Source organism: Marmota flaviventris, chromosome 4 (assembly GCF_047511675.1).
Source record: "Marmota flaviventris isolate mMarFla1 chromosome 4, mMarFla1.hap1, whole genome shotgun sequence".
Taxonomy (NCBI): domain Eukaryota; kingdom Metazoa; phylum Chordata; class Mammalia; order Rodentia; family Sciuridae; genus Marmota; species Marmota flaviventris.
In genome coordinates, this window is record NC_092501.1 from 69,809,320 (window position 1) to 69,826,547 (window position 17,228).

The window sequence follows — 17,228 nt, forward strand, 5'->3', positions numbered from 1 at the left end:
ATGTTTGATTAACATTTGTCTTTCTATTGATTTTTCTCTTAAAATGTGGTAGAAAAGTCATTCAATCTAACTTGCATTTTTTTTTTTTTTTTGTGGGCGTAGGTACCAGGGATTGAACTCAGGCCACATCCGTAGTCCTATTTTGTATTTTATCTAAAGACAAGATCTTACTGAGTTGCTTAGCGCCTCACCATTGTGAGGTTGACTTTGAACTTAAAATCCTCCTGCCTCAGCCTCCCAAGCCACTGAGATTACAGAGAGCATCACTGCACCCAGCCCTAACTCATGTTTTTTAACAGATATAACTCATTAAATTGACAGCATCCTTTAAAAAACAATGCTGTAATCATTTCATGAACTTACATCCTAGAAAGGAGGAGAGGAAAGATTCATAAAGGGGGTTGAAATTACTTAGAGAAAGTACTTTTCTATGTCATGACTAAAAACTCTAAGATGTCTTCATTCTAATGTCACTTTGCTATTTTAAACATTTTAAAAATCCCTTTTACATTTGGATTTTCATTTGCCTCTTCCTCTTTAGAGGTTAAATGGAATATATCTCCTGCTGTCCAGAGGGCCGAATGTGTCAGATGGCAGGACACTCTAAAAGACCACAGGGTGAAGCTATCAAGCTCCCCCAGAAGAATGGGGTCAGCAGGCTGAACTGGTTGCTGAGGTGTGTGTATTTCAACCCCACAAGACCACACAGCATCACCATATTTCCAAATAAGAACTTTTATTAATCAAGCCAGCCAAGGAAAGCTGCTCTGTTTTGAAAGGAGCATATTCAAGTGAGAAACGGCTTGAGCAGTGGGGTGATTTAATACTTGTTAGCTGATAAATATAGCCTTTGCCAGAATAAAACTTTATGATGCAGTGTTGAAAAGCTTAATTACTAAACTGTCTATGCACGTCTTGCACAGGCAGCAAGGGTGACAAATTATAGCAGCAGAATAGTATTTTTCACCTTTGGCATTTCTGAAGGGGAAAAGTATGCCTCAAAAACGTTGAGAAAGCAGTAATAATCCCAGACCACATATTACTGAGGGAAAAAAAAGACACTTCATTGAGTCACCAAGACTTCTGCACGAAATGTCATCATCTCCACCCCCCCACCCCCACCCCAACCCCCGCCTACCCACTACTTTGTTAAGAGAACAGGTCAGTTTTACATTTATTTGGCCTTTATACTTATCCAAGCATGTGAATATATATATATATATATATTTTTCCACTTTTCATCCTGCAAAATAAGCAGAACAGGGAATTCTTGTTCATATTAAACAAATAAAGAAACTGAGTCGAGAACTTGGCCAGCTAAGGTCATACAATGATATCCCAGGACGAGAACCCAGGCTTCCCATGACCCGTTGCTATTTACTGGCACCATGCTGCTGCCAGATGAACATGATAATTAAAGCTGAGCTGAAATATTAGTTGGGGGTACAGTCAGCACCATGTGGTCCTCTTATTGATGTTTCATTTCAGAGAGCTAACACTAATCCTGATGTGATATATATCGGAGTCTAAAATGGAGCAAAGTCTCCAGAAGTACTGGCTAAATGATTTATACTCCTGTTATTTTCATTCGCTGGTTTATTTCCTTCTTTGGGGGCACTCACTGGGAGAAATAGCTGCATCCTAATGACACTGAATTTCCACCCAGCAGTAGCTGTTTGGTCTACAGTCTTGCTCTGCGTTCATCCTTCTGTCTGTATTTCCCTTTGTGTCTTTGTTCTCCCTGTTTCATTCTTCTCTTGCAGTTTCTGCCATTTCTTCCTACTTTTAATTTTTTTCTTCTGTTCTTCTCCTATGCTCAATTCTCCAACCTCATAAAAACCTGGAATGTAACATAATTACATTATGATTCATAGTATTTGGTACTTCCTTATTTTAATGTATCAGAGTTTTGTTTTGTTCCTAAAATGTAAAGTTCTTGATTTTGTTATTCAAGTGGATGACCCTTGTTTTGATTTTCAAAAGGGATGCAAGAATTTAAAATTGACTGTAGCTTTCAAGAATCCCAGTGCTAACAACAACAAAACTTGTACAGTTTCTTTTCTCTACTTCTTTACTCCTCCTATCACATATGTACAAAGCATAGTGCCAAGTTCTCTGACAGACATAAAGGAATGTAACCAGCAATACCCATCCCAAGATTCTACCTAGGGAAGGCAAGACCCAGGGAGTGGGAGGCAGGGTAAAGGTACATTGCATTAGTCAGTTTTCCATTACTATAACAAAATATCTGAGGCTGAGTACCGAGAAAAGAAGTTGATTTTGTTCACACTTTTGGAGATTTGGTTTCATCTTGGCTCTGGTGAAGGCCTCAGGACAGAGCATCACAAATAGTGGGAATACAGAAGAGAGAGAGGTGTCAGGAAGCCAGCAAGGGACAAGTAACAGTCTTACATGCTAGGCTACCACTGAGCTACATCCCCAATCCTTTTTACTTTAATTTGAGACAGAATCTCACTGAATTACCCAGGAGAGCCTCAAACTTGTGATCCTCCAGCCTGAACCTCCTAGGTCACTGGAATTATGGTTGTGTACCACTGTGCCTGGTTTAGACTCCACCTCTTAAAGGCCCCACTACCTCTTAACATCACCACACTGAGGATCATGTTCCCAACACATGAATCCTTAAGGGACACTCAACCCATATCCAAACCATGGCATACATGTTGGTACAGTGCAGGCAATGAATAAGATGCTACATAGTCCTAAGAGAAATGTTTTCTTGAGGAACAGAGGGTCCCTGAACAGACACAGAGATACAACAGTCAAAGGCACCAGACAGCTTCTTTCCCCTTTACATCATAACTGGGCAGACCTAGCTGACTTCAGGAATCCAAACTGCATATGGGTATAATCATGATAAGCTAGTTGTTTCTGTGGAGAAGCCTCAGAAAGTATGCTACGGCAAGACGAAAGAGCCCTAACAAACCTCATGCTATCTGGAGAGACTAAGCTGCTCTATTCCAATCTAGAATGTACTGTATTTTAGCCAGAATCCTCTGACCCAATAAGCCAGGAAAAGGTGAAATGGTTGTGTGGCCCATATTTCCTTCTAAACAGTAAGTATTATGTACTTCAGATATCACAGCAGAATCCATCAGAAGAATCTGCTAAGGGGAAAGAATCTCTAAGAGATTGTTAATTAAAAAGGCATTGAAATGTCTAAGCCTAGAGGCATTAGGAGAGCATTTAGACCAGTTGTTCTTAACCAACTTAAACTTTGAACTCATCTGAGAAGCTGCAGAAAGCTATGAATCTTCTCATAACAATAACAGAAACAACCATACATGTATGCCCATAGAATTTGCATACTATTTAAGGCCTATTAACTAGCTGCTTCTTTTTGTAAATAAAGTTTTACTGGAATACAAGCCTGGCCCACTCATTTCTTATTGTCTATGGCAGTTTTTTGCTCTACAAAACTATAAAAAGTGTTTCAGATATAGGCCTTATTGTTTGAAAAGTCTAAAATAGTTACTATATGGCTCTCTAAGAAAAAGTTTACTTACCCCTGTTTTTAGGAGATTACAAACCTATAAAACTATTTCTGGACATTCAGGGGTCTAGGGACCCCAGATTAAAAAATTCCAAATCTCAATCCTATCACTTTATGTAAATGCAGGATTATTTTAGATGCACACACCTGATACATTGTTCCTTGATCCTGTGCCCCATTATAAATTCTTTAAGGCAAACATGTAACTTTGCAGTTAAGAACATGTCCTTTGGGGTTTAATAGATCTACTTTTTAATATTGAGAAGATTTTGCTCCTCATAGTGTGGTCTTCAGGCATTTAAACAATCCCACTTAACCTCCTTTTTCATCTGAAAAAATGAATTAATGGTACCTACTTCATAAGGTAGTTACAAGGCTTAAAGTTGCATACAAGTATGTGTTAGGAGAGTATGGACACAGTTAAGTGCTAATAAATGATAACTTATGATGATGTTGGTGATAAGGAAGGAGGAAGAAAGGAAGAAAGGTTTGAGAAGATCCTCCTGCTGTCTCTGAGGCCTCTGGGAAGGCGATTTCTTTGGCATTTCTTTTTTTTTTTTTTTAATATTTATTTATTTTTTTTAGTTTTTGGCGGACACAACATCTTTGTTTTTTGTATGTGGTGCTGAGGATCGAACCCGGGCCGTACGCATGCCAGGCGAGTGCGCTACCACTTGAGCCACATCCCCAGCCCATCTTTGGCATTTCTTGATAGGAGAATTTATGCACTGAAAGCAAACTATGGTGGAACTCTGGAACTTACAAATTCTATGAAACAGAATATCAGTGTCTACCTGCAATCGACTATGGCATCTTCCTCTTTTCCTGTTCCAGTCCATAAAGAGACAACCCGCTTAGAGAAAATTCGGTGTGCTCCAGTGTACCTTGGAAAGAAACCAGGAAAGGTCATTACCAGGCATAAGGATGATATGAAATAGAAGCATTCTAACAAATGGTCCTTTTTCTTAGCAAGTGTATGTACTGAATGCAAAGAATTGCACGCTTGGATTGGATTCTGCTGAAGATTATTTACTTAATCTCTGAAACACTGTGAAAACTAGGAGTGAGTTAGTTCACATTCTTAACATGTTTGGCTAAGTATGCAGATTCATTTCCTGTCCCTGGCCTTCATTTTAAAAAACTCAGTTCCCGGCGGTTTTCATGACATCTGAATCCACTACTTACTAGATGTAAAATCTTGGACCAATTTCTTCTGTCTTATGTCTTCATTTATAAAATGTGTATACTAATTTTACCTACTTTAGGATTATTCTGATGGTGTTTAGTATTGTGCTCTGCATATAGAAAAATCTTCAGTAATCTCAGCTGTAGCTACACTCTCCATACATCATTTCTATTTATAGTCATTAGGTAATCTCAAAGCTCTTACTTTATGCTGCTTCCCATTATCTGGTGGAGAAATGGAGGGGAGATGGAAAACTGCTCTACCATTTGAAACAGCCTAATAAACACATGTACTTCACTTCTTAACATACTACATACTATTCAAATTTTCTGCTGAGGAAAGCCAGAAATTCAAGTAGAAAAGTAAATCTTAAGGACAGAAACCTGCTGAGTCTGTTTTATGGTTTTCTACTTGAAAAGCTGGAGTCATATATACTGAAATTAAAATTACGAATAATTGAGTTACCTAGAAAAGAAGGTTATGTGAACTTCAATTTAAATACTGATTAACTAGAAATCCTTTTTTGCACCAACTCTTGCATTACTATCTTTCCAAAATGCTTGGTTCACTGTTTTCTTTTTTACTTTAGTGCCAATGATATAGACAGTATAATAAAGTTGAATGGATTTTGCAAAGTCTTGATGTCAGGGTTTCATTAAAATGTAGTAAGCTTTTTGGAGACAGAGATTTTTGTCTTTTTTCTTCACCTTAAAATCCCCAGTGTCCAAAAAGTGTGGGCCGTTGAATGAAAGATTCAAGAACATTCAGACTATCAGCAATTAGGAAACTATACAGGATTATGTAACTAACTAATGCAGAAAAAAAAATAGACAATTAACAATTTGAAGTGTGACAAGGTACAAATAAAAGAAAATGGGGAAAAAATTGAGTCTTACCTGTGAATGTATAAGCTCCACAAAAACAAAAATCATGTGAGACTTACCGAAAGTATATCTTCAAACCCTAGTAATGCCACATATTAGCCCTTTGAATAAAATTTTTATTGAATAATCAAATGATTTAAAGAATCAAAATCTAAGTGAAAATTAGTACTACATTCTTTAAAAATCGAGAAAACCATCCTAGATATACGACATGTAACACGGGCCATCTCTGTGTATTTGGTGTTTGTATATGCACATGTGTGTGCCACAGTGGTGGTAGGGAAGGTGAATGATATTGTTCTTTTGAAAATTTTAATCATCATGGCTCCTATAGTGGCATTTTCTGCTATTGTGGTTTATCACTAACCAGCAACATACAATCAGGGTTAATTGGCTAATATTTTTATTTTCTTGATATTCTTTATTAAAATTATTCAAAGGTGACAGGAGTTAGGCTTAAAGTCAGACCCATTTCTATCAGACAGTTGTCAACCTCAAATGTGCACCATATACTTTAACCATGATAGTAAGCCATGTTTATTTACCCTTTGGAAGATAATCTATTTACTGTGAACCAAAAGATGGTCAGATTAGTGAATGCATTGTGGAGGGGAAAAAAGGCAAATGTGACTCGGTTGACAAATTAGTTCTATAAATAAGAAAGAGCTAAAAGAATAAATATTAATAGTTGAAATAGTAAATGCCTTATAATTATTTCAATAGTTGCTGAAATTATGTGACAGAACTTAACATGCATTATATACTATAACAAATATCACAAGAAAGAATAAATCAGTAAAACCTTTCATATTAGACTTGGAAAAAGTTAAAGATTCTTGCCTCAATGCTCTAAAATCTCTAGTGTGTGATTAATACCTGGAAAATGCATAAGGGGTGTGAATGTTGAGAAAGCAAAATGATTACTCATTGCTGTCAATATGGTTATAGTCAGGAATTCAAGTAAACTAACTTATAAATTAATAAGAAATTACTGGAAAGGCTAAACTATAAACATTTAAAATCAATAGCTTTTCTACATGCCATAATTATCAATGTAAATATGTTTTATGCATAATGTTATTAATAGAAAAAAACAGAATACAAAGAAATAGCCCCAGAAAAATATATACAGAATTTATACAAGAAAAAATTTTCAGATTTTTACTAAATAATATTTTTTAAAGATTTGAATAAGTGGAAAGATATAGTGTCCTTAGAGAGAGATAGTGAATATTATGAATTCTTTCTTATTTTCTCCTAGTTAATATATAGGTTATGCACAAATAACTGTGGGATTTCTAATCTAAAAAATTTTTTCCTTAAATCAATCCAGAAAAAAATTAAAAGGTAAAAATAACTAATAAGTTATGAGCTATAAGGTAATATCTATAGAAATTTTATCCATTATAAAAATATTAGAGGAGATAAATCAGTTTACCATTGGTCCAAGAATTGACACAAATCAATAAAAAATAAATAGCTATAACACAGCACTAATGTGATAAAGAAAGAAATACAAAAACCAATGACAAGGGAAGAATTATTTAACAGATGATTTGAAGAAAACTGACAAGCTATTTATTTCTTTTAAAAAAAATCAGCTGTGATTCTATTCTTACCAAACAGTATTTGCATTTGAAAAGAGAAGGGCATTATACATCATCTAGTAAAGAATGAGGCCAACTTTTCTATTGCTCTTCCTCTTAAAATCTTGTTTAACAGGAAAAAAAAAAAAACAGACAAATGCAAATGCATATGAACATGTTTTATCTCATGATTGATCAAAATGTGTACCTATGTGTATATGTTTGTGTATTTAAAATCATATTCTGCCTCATAAGTAAATAGAAAAACAGAAGTTAAAACTACAATGAAATGTGACTCTCAACCTACCAAAGTGGTATCATTTTTTAAAAAGACTAATTGTAAAAAGAAATTTTTTCAAATGACTGGCAGAAGAAAAAGCTTTTGCAACCTCTTTGCAAAGTAAATGACAATATGTATCAAATGTGTCTTTCTTTTTTTATATCATATTTACTTTAATATTTTCAAATGTGTTTTTTGAAAGCATGTTTTTTAACTTAATGACTCTACATCTAGGAATCTGGCATAAAGAAAATACTCAAGAATGCAGATAATGATTTGTCTGCAATATGTTTACTTAAGCACTAGTTACACTGGAGAAAAACTGGTAACAACCTAAATAAACACTAATAGGAAATGGTTGAATATTTTCTAATAGATCAAAATAGTGGAATTTAATGTAGTGATTTTAAAAAAATGTGCTTTCAAAAGCACATTTGTCCATCTGGAATATAACTTCTGATACAGTAGTACAAGAAAACCCACAATACAATATGCTCTTTTCTTTTTTACAACATAAAGTGTGTGTAATATGTGTTTATGTGTATACATAAATAAAAGCTAAAAGAAAACATTAAAATAAAGCCCTTAAAGTGGTGGGATTTTGAGTGGTATTTTTTTCTTTTATTTTCCGTATACTTCTCTGTATTTTTACAATGAGGGGCAACCACCAATTGGCTTTGTCTTGCATTGATTCAGAGGGCAGAACCAAGCCTTATAGCAACAGGAAAGCTATTGAAGCTAATATCAGAAAGAAATTTCTAACAAGCAGAAATTTCCAATGTGGAGCAGACCTCTGGAGGCGTCTGCCATCAAGAGGAGTGTTCCAGCAGAGGCTGGGAGGTCACCATCCAGAGTGCTCCACAGTGGGGAAAGGTCCTGGGCCACAGAATCACCTGAGGAGAGGATAGAGTGCAGATTTCTGGGTCACAAGTCCTGTCTGACTGAATTGAAGATCCAGGACTGTGATCTGGGGATCTGCATTCGTCTATAGTTCCCTAGTGAATTCAGCAACCTGAGACAAAGTGTCTACAAGTGAAAACCCCCACCTTAGACTCTTAAGGCTGTTAAGGCTGCTTCCAGATTGAAGACTCAAAGTGGTTCTGCAAATCAAAGGGCTACAGATTACCTATCTGTGTTATTAAACACACACACACACACATTATATTATAGATGCAAAGATGCAAACGGAGGTTGGCTGGGGTTGGAAGGGACTCATTTGAAGCGCAGGACTACAAACTGTTTTTACTAATTTGGACATTGAACCTCTGGTCTACTGGCCCTTGCTTTGTAGCCTGCATGACAGAATGTCCTTGTTCTTAGAAAATACTTATTGCAATATTTAGCAGTAAACAGGCATTTTGTTTATGACTAACTCTGAATGGTTCCGAAGAAAACAGTTATTTAGGGGTAGATAAAATAGAAGGCTAGATGAATTCAAGAAAAACTGTAAACAGGACTAAACTGGAAATTTAAGCCAAAGATAAATGGGGATTTTGTCCCCTTTTTGCATCATTTCTGTAAGCTTGAAATTACGTTTTTAAAAAATTACCTTTCAAAAATGAGAATCAAAAGACATCAAGGCAATTGCAATCTCTAGGCTACCTGAATTAAAATCACCAGGGCTGTTTTCTCATGGATTCATTTATTCAACCAACAGGTGATCAAGGACCTATTCTATACCAGGCTATCCATTCAAAGCACTTAAGGTATATCAGGGATCAATACAGTTTCCTGTCACATAGCGGTTACATTCAAGTAAGGTTAATGTAAAATTCAGATTCATGGGCCGTGGACTCACTGAAGTAGCATCTCTGGAGAAGGGATCAGGAATCCACATTATACTAAATATTCCTAAGGAGCTGCTTATATGTACCAATGTGGTGTTGTTTTTAAAATATGGACTTTAACCTGTAAGTGGTTCACTATGGCAATTTAGGAAGCCAAGATTTTCTTTTTTAATTAAAATAACAGAGAAAAGACCATGAAAAATGAAATTAGGATACTGAAACAAGGAAAGAGTAACTATTATTTCACAAAACTCTTGTTTCTGTGCCTTGCATCACAAGGTAAACTGAGTTTCATCTGGAAAATAATTACTAGAAAATACTATATATAAAATACACCGCTGATCCAGTTCTTCCCAGCCCCCTGCACACCCCAGTTCTTTCTTAGTCCAAATCTGGAAGCACAGAGATCCTGGAGCACAGAAACCACTTAAGAGGGACAGTCTGTTCTGGGAAGTTGACTCACAAGGAATATCCCTGATATGATAATACTTCCTTTTTCTTCTGGGCTGAGCCCGGAGCAGCATTCTCCCACAGATGGCAATGTCTCTAGCACATGTTGCCTCATTTTCTTTGATAGACATGACATGGCACACCACACTCTCCGTCCCAGCACTGAATGGCAGAGGTAAAGCAACAGATGAAAGGAAATCCTAGGACCAAATGTTGCCATTTTTGAGGATGGTTTTTTGAAGAACAGGAACATAGAACAAAACATAACCAGTTTTTCAGGCCAAAGTGCTGATTCAGGCTCCTTATAGCAGGTCAAAACCACATGCAACCCCTACTTTGTGATCCAGATAAGAGATACCCATTGTCTTAATCAAAATGAAGCAGTATGGGGTGAACAAACCCGCAAGACAAGTTGAGAAGTCCACCCAGGCACTCTGGGAACCCAAGAGCCTGTTTAGCTAAGCAGGCCAGGGATGTTACTGTGGTTTACTTGTGAGCTGGTGCGGAAGTTCTGCTGTCACTAAGAAGAGAAATCCAAAGGCTAGTTCAACATAAATGCCCACCCCCAGCTCCCGGGGTGCATTGAGGGCAATCACAGGTGAGTCATAAGCAGGGTGGAAAAAGTAGAGATGCCCTCCAGAGTCCGGAGACAAGCTGCTTTTATCAAGCAAGAGAGTGTCTCATAAGGAACTGAAAATGGAATTACTCAAATCAAAAACTGCTGTCCTCACCAGTATGATTCCTTTCCTGACCCAAGTCTGGGAAGTGCCACCATAAACTCCCCAGATACAAATTTGCTCATCTGAGAAGGACAGCACTAGACATTCTCAGAGGTACTCAGTGGCATTTTCACAGCATTGGAAGCCAAGCCTCTTCTACCTCAAACCAAATCACTGAAATGCTTGATTCTGTACAGTTGTGGTAAAAATGCCCTCTATCAAAGACAGGCTACAATACCACAAGCCAAAGATAAATAACAGAGGAAATGATCAAGAGTGTGACCTCTTGCTGACCCTTGGAGCTAAATCTTTGCTAGACCTCAGAATATCAAAGAGGCTACCAGCCTGCCAAGAGCGATTTATGCATTAACAGCATGGAAGCCACCTGAAGCAGCAGAAGCCTGGCTCTCCAGAAGTCTGAGGAGAAAGAGCCCAAAGAAATTTCTGGTTCTATCCTCCAAAGCAAGGTTTTATTCACACTTCAAATGAAGAAATCCTTTCCCTTTAAAGTAATCCAGAAAAGGTATTTTCCATTTGCTCAGGATGGGATTGTGTTATTTCCTGTCCGGTATTGAGATATTAGCATTTGAAAAATGTGGTCTCCCACCAACTAGCAAAGAAAATGAACTGAAAATGCAAGGGCCTCCCCCTCCTCCTCTTCCTCCTCCTCCTTTTGCTGCAGATTTTGGTTATGTATTCAACTCGGCAAACATGTGGAGCGTTTGCTATTTGAGAAGTATTGTGCTCAGTTCTCAGAGGATGCTGGGTAGAGCAAGACTCAAGTTGTTCATGGAGGGAAGAACAGGTTCCTTTCTCAGAAGAATATCTCTGACTCAAAAGACTCCAGGTTACCACTTTCAGTTTAGGAAACACGGAGACACAAGGTAGCAAACCGAGACTGAATCTAACAAGCAAGAGTTGGCTCCTAAATTACTGATGGAGTGCCTAACCTGAAGGCTGAGGCAAATGCAGTTAAATCCTCAGAATAAAAGGTATGAAGAGAAACCAGAAGGCAGAACCTGACCATCAGTAGAAAGGAGATTTTGACCTGACCACACAAGGAGTTCAAACAGATCAAATTTGCATTTCCTAGCTCCAAGACACTACAGAGTAGCAAGGACAGAGTTTATGGGTAGAGGTAGGTGTCATTATCTCTTTCCTCTTGTCAAAGAGATAGTCTCACTCCTGGAAACCAAAAAGGCCTCAATATTTACAAAATGTACGTCTGGCTGGGTGTGGTGTTACATGCCTGTAATCCCAGCAGTTTAGGAGGCTGAGGCAAGAGGATTGCAAGTTCAAAGCCAGCCTCAGCAACTTGGTGAGGCCCTAAACAACTTAGCAAGACCCCATTTCAAAATAAAAATTTGTAAAAAGGGCTGAGAATGTGTCTCCTTGTTTAAGCACCCCTGAGTTCAGTCTTCAGTAACCCCCAAAAAAGAGTTTCCCATTGGACTAGAAACAGAAGAATTAAGGCTAGATTTGCTATAGCTGTGTCTTTTTATGCAGCAAACCTGGAGCTGCCAGGGAGCCCACAAGCTCAAGAATAAAGTTAACACTATGAAAAGTGGAGCCAAGAGACGGAGACAAACAAACCTAATGGCATCATTGCACCATGAACCCTGACCTGGCCATTTTAGTTTTATGAATTAATAAGGTCCTTATTTAGCTTAAGTGAACTTGATTTTCTTTTGGAACTTTAATTCTAATGAGAGAGATATACAACAGATGGGAGCTATGGATTCAATACACATCCTCCAGCCCTCCTCCCACCCCACCCCACCAACCGGCCCATTGCACAGCCAAGTCTAGTCAGGGGAAATTCCATTTTTTTCCTTAATCAATCATAATACCTCAGCCATGGAGGTGGGAGGGCATTTGGAAAAATATGAAGAACTTACTTGTTGGTGACTGGAGGTGGGAGCATATCTGGCTTTTAATGGACATGGGCCAGGGATACTAAATGATCTGAAGGGTTTAAGTTCATTCTTAGTCCCATCCAAAACACCAGCAACCGCACCCTTGAAAAGCCCTAATGGAGTGAAAGTAGATATTGAAATCCAACTTAGAACTGGAGGCAAGCCTGAACAGAGATCTAGTTGGTATTGCTTTAATAGAAGAATCAAAAGGAAATTCAAAGCCTAAGAAAAGTAGAAAATCAAAGAAAATACCATCCTTCATGCATCCTTCAACCAGTGTCAACCATTCAAAGAACTTTTTTGTTTACTAGCAAAACTTACCCCAAAGTTTTTCCCCCTATGATTATAAACTCATAGAATTGCTTTCTTCTCATAATATTTAATATTGAAATTTCTCTAAGAACAGCCCAACTCCATCAGGCTGTGTCCTCTCTTCAGTGTGATTTCTGTGTCCTTTAAGAAGACACTTAAGTCATGTGTCTTCCTAGATATATCCCATTCAGATTTTCGTTTCCCCTCTTCCTCCTGTCCTCTCTGCCTCCTTTCTGAGGCTTCCCACCAACGACGATCTTTTTGAAAAGTACCCAAACTCAAAATATGAAGGTTTGACTTTATTGTTCAGATATCTTCAATTTGTAGGTTTTTTGCTCTCCTTGGTTAAGCTTAAATTACGAATTGGTAGGGTTATTCTCCAGGAGAGCAGCCAGTCCTTTCGTTTTATAGCATCTTATATATGTTGCTTCTTGAGTTTGAAATAATGTGTCCTCAAACATCCTCCAAGTGTCCAGCATCTTGGCCCTCGAAGATTTGTAACTTATTGAAAACAACTGTTTGGGTCTTCTAAAAAATAAGCAGGGATGGTATTCAGATGGCAATGCAGGTCTGACACCTGCACCAAGAAAGAAGGAATGAAGGGGGTCTCCACAGGAAGAGCCAATCCCTATAGTAAACCTCAAAATGACCTCAGCTTTGCCATTTGAGAGCCCCCAGAGCAAAAATTGCCTCCTAGAGAAAAAAAAATGGCCCAGGAAGAAATGGCCCAGATCTTGTGCTCAGTGGCCAACTACCAGCCAACTACCTTCCTCACAGCAGTTTCTCTTAAAGGAAGATCTGAGTGTTGTACCTACTAACAGTCACATTGGACATTGTGGGTAGTTTTATAAGGGAAGTTGCTTGACATAAGGTGTGTATGTGTGCGCACATGCATGCTCAAAAGAAAGGAGATTGCCTTGAAAGTAGGAGTCTGAACTGTGACATGATAAAACAGTGGAAACCACAATAGAATCTGTCTGGGAGACCAAGTCCCACCCCAACTTCTAGGCTTTGGGTTCAGTTGAAAGAGAACAATTTCACACCACTTTCAAAAGCAAAGGCATTAGAAATGGAGCTGCCTGGCCCAGAGGGCAAAGCATTCTGGGAACACAGGGCATCCAGCATGCTGTGTTCATCGTAAAGGGGAAAAGCCCTCTGTTTTGACCAGGAATCAGGGGAGTTATTTTGGGAGCAGCCTCGTCAGTGACCCAGATGTTACCATTGGAGTTTCAAAGTTCTGAAGAACACAAGCCTTGAGAGTGCTTTTCCACTGCCCTGTATTTCTTTCTTCATGGGGCTTTTTTGTACAAATCTGCTACAAATCCAGCATTCATTCTCAGCAGAGCCTACAGAGAGGAGGGCCATTATCATTAGAGAGGGTGAGCCTTCCTGGGAAGTGACTTGCCTGCCCACTCAGGGGACCTGTGGCTTACTGTCACATGACTATATGGCCTGGGGAGAAAGCACTCGGAATTTGCACATACACACCAAATTTTACAAGTCTGTCTTTTGGTCAGTAAAGTGGCATATATAAAAAAGCCCAAGAAATGACAATCATTTTTGTAATCCTTGTGATGTTTTCTGAATGAATTTCTCTGATGTGAACTGCTTTGTGCTGCCTATTGGGGAGATGAAGGAAAGGAATCCTAGCCCTAAAAGAATGATTGATTAATTCCCCTCTCAGGCCACCTGTGAGTAATCCCAGACTCTCCTCTTACTTGAAAAGGAAAGATAAATTAGTTATAATAACCAGAATTATTTGGGTCCTTCTGCATTATCTCATTTTATACATAGGATAACCCTATCAGGAAGGTATTGCTGGGGCTGAGGGGGGAAAGAAAAAAGATACTATGCCATTCTCCTCCTTGGACAGATGAGGACACGGAGACTCAGAAAGCTTAAGTAATTAACCTAAACTAACTAATCCAATCAGCGGATAGTTCAGCTGAGACTTGAACTCTGGTCAGTTTGATCTCAGAGCTGTACCCTTCAACATGTTCTCATACTTCCCCATCAGTGCACTCAGGGCAGTACAGGTTTTTCACAGCATGAGTTTATACAGTTTGAGGTAGTATAAGTGTGAAGGGGGAGAAGAAGTCTTCTTTAAGAAAAAGTTTTTTTAAAAAGTATCATATATATTTATGATATTTTATAATATATTTTGTATATATGTGATATATATATTTTGTATATATATATATAAACAAAATTCAATATGAGACCTTAGAAGGCAGAGAAGATGGAGGGTAGGCTTCATTAGCTTCACAGTAAATAACTTTGATTGTATAAAACCTTTTGTTGCCAAGAATATTATTAGGAAGAAGAAGAATTCTTCAAGTTCACATGCATGAGAATTTCATTAATGGTTTAAGATTTTTGGATTTCTTTCAGATACCAAAGTTGTTCTAGACATTCAGAGACACCACATGACCCTTTCCAGCCACCATATAATGTCTGCGTCTGAGTCACACACCCCCAGCTCAAATTCTCTTCATGAATTCCACTTCCCACCTGCCTCATCTTCTCTTCAGTTATCCTTGCATTTCTGTTGGCCATACTTCTGTCATCTTCTTCACAACATTGATGTCTTCTGCCAGGTTGGAAATGGGGATTTTCTTCCTCACTCAGATGAGAATTGGAATCTTTGGCAGCTCCTCCTTCCTGTGTCTTTTCAATTTCACTTTGCTAACTGCACAGAAGGTGAGACATTCAAAAATGATTCTCAACCAAATGGTCTTAGCCAATCACTGAGTTTTCTAAAAGATGCTTCTTGAAAATGATGATTACAATAATTTGGTATGCCTTAGACCATATTTTAATGCTAAGTAGGTAGAAACCAGTATGTAATGGCATTTGCTATTATTCACATGAAATTTTGAATTAGTTCAAGTCCACAGGGTGGATGTTCAGAGAATTCCAGGACATCCAAAATGCTCTTCAGCTTAAGGGATTTGAGCTCACTAGCAACAGAGCATTAAACCACAGTTTTCCCCCCACATCCTCACAATCAATGCAGCAGAACTATCTAGGTTCCAGTGATGGGACTAGCCTGTCTTTCCTAATATCCACACACCACAAGGGTGGATGTAGCCACTAAAACTCCCAAGGTAAGAGTACCTCTGCAGAAGATGATCAAATGGAGCCTATCATGGCTTCATAGCCAGCCCATAGGCCTGGGACTTGGTCCTAAGAACCCCCTGCTCTCACCTTAAAACTGGGATCTGTCACTTTCCCCATTACCTCAGTTTGCCCACTGATAAAAGGTAAGAATGAATATTTGCAGTCATCAAGTAATGATTGCAGTTTGCATGGAAATCTCCCAGTGATTAGTGCAGCCATGATTAAAATGCATAACTGGGCTCTATAGTTTAAATACATTATCTCATGATGTTTCCCCCAATTGTGCTAGGAAGATATGATATCTTCTTTGTACAGCCATGAACTAAGGCTCAGAGAAATTAGTTAATTTGCCCAAAGGCACCAGAGCAGAGTCAGGGTTTGTATCTGACCTCAAAGACTGTTCTTTCTACCACTCAGATTAGATTCAATTTAACAGGATCTATATAGAATGCAGAGTCCTGAACATTTGTACTTAGGGTCCCAAGTCCTCTGAAAATGTATACCTAGAATCTCTGGTAGGAATTAATATTAATGTCATTGTCAGTCAACAATATTTATAAACTACCTACCAGGAAGAATGGCAATAACACTTTTTACTCCAAGCCCCTTTATACTTTCTTAAAGTACTATCTATATTTATTGTTGCATTTTTACTCTCCCAGAAATACTTAGAGTTCTTGGAGAAAAAGGAAACTGGTGCCCACAGAGGTCAAAGGACTTGCCTGGTCAATTATAAGGTACTCTGACTCTTCACCTAGTGGAATTACTTTTGTGGGGAAGGATGTGTGCTTATACATGTCTGATTTAATTATTTAATGTATTTTTAAGGTAAAAGAATAAGTGTTTATCATAACAAATCAAATAACAACACACTTGCTTTAGAGGTTAATCACCTTCCCCTTTCTTCTTCCATTCACACGTGCCTCAAGTTATCCATGGTCATGGCTCCGTGTATAATCTTCCACTCCAGACTGGAAATTCGTGGTAGGAAAGATTATATCATCCACTGAGTCACGGAGTAAAAGGCAGTTCCTCCAGGAAGTCAAGAAGGGTGATGTTACAATTTTTGGCACACGAAGCCATCGGAGATGCTCCCACTGACTCTAGACTCTGTTTCTGCTTCCCACTTACCCCATGCCTGATTCTCCTTCCTAGTCTGGTCGCCCAGCCTGGATACACACAAGGCTCCAGGGTTCATTGCCACTGGTGAAGCTTGATGTGCCCTCAGTTTGTCACCCACTTGACGCAATATCTGTTCATCCGAGTGCTTTAAAAAATTGTGAGCCATACCCACTCTGTCACCCTAGCCAGCTGCCCATATTTCCTCTGAGGGTGTTGTGGTCTCTAAGGATGATGTTATAAAATCTTTGAATTAGGAATGAAATCTTGGTGCACCCTGTGCTGCATATAAATGCCCAGAGTTCTTCCATCAATCCCTTTCTGCCATTCTCCTGACCATGTAAGAGTGTCTCTT

The 17,228-nt window shown here is 38.4% G+C and overlaps 1 protein-coding gene across 1 annotated transcript in view; it reads left to right on the forward strand.

Moving 5' to 3' along the window:
- The window catches only part of Rnls (renalase, FAD dependent amine oxidase), a 345,747-nt gene that overhangs the window by 300,933 nt on the left and 27,586 nt on the right, over positions 1-17,228 (forward strand). The gene's annotated exons all lie outside the window — the stretch shown is intronic.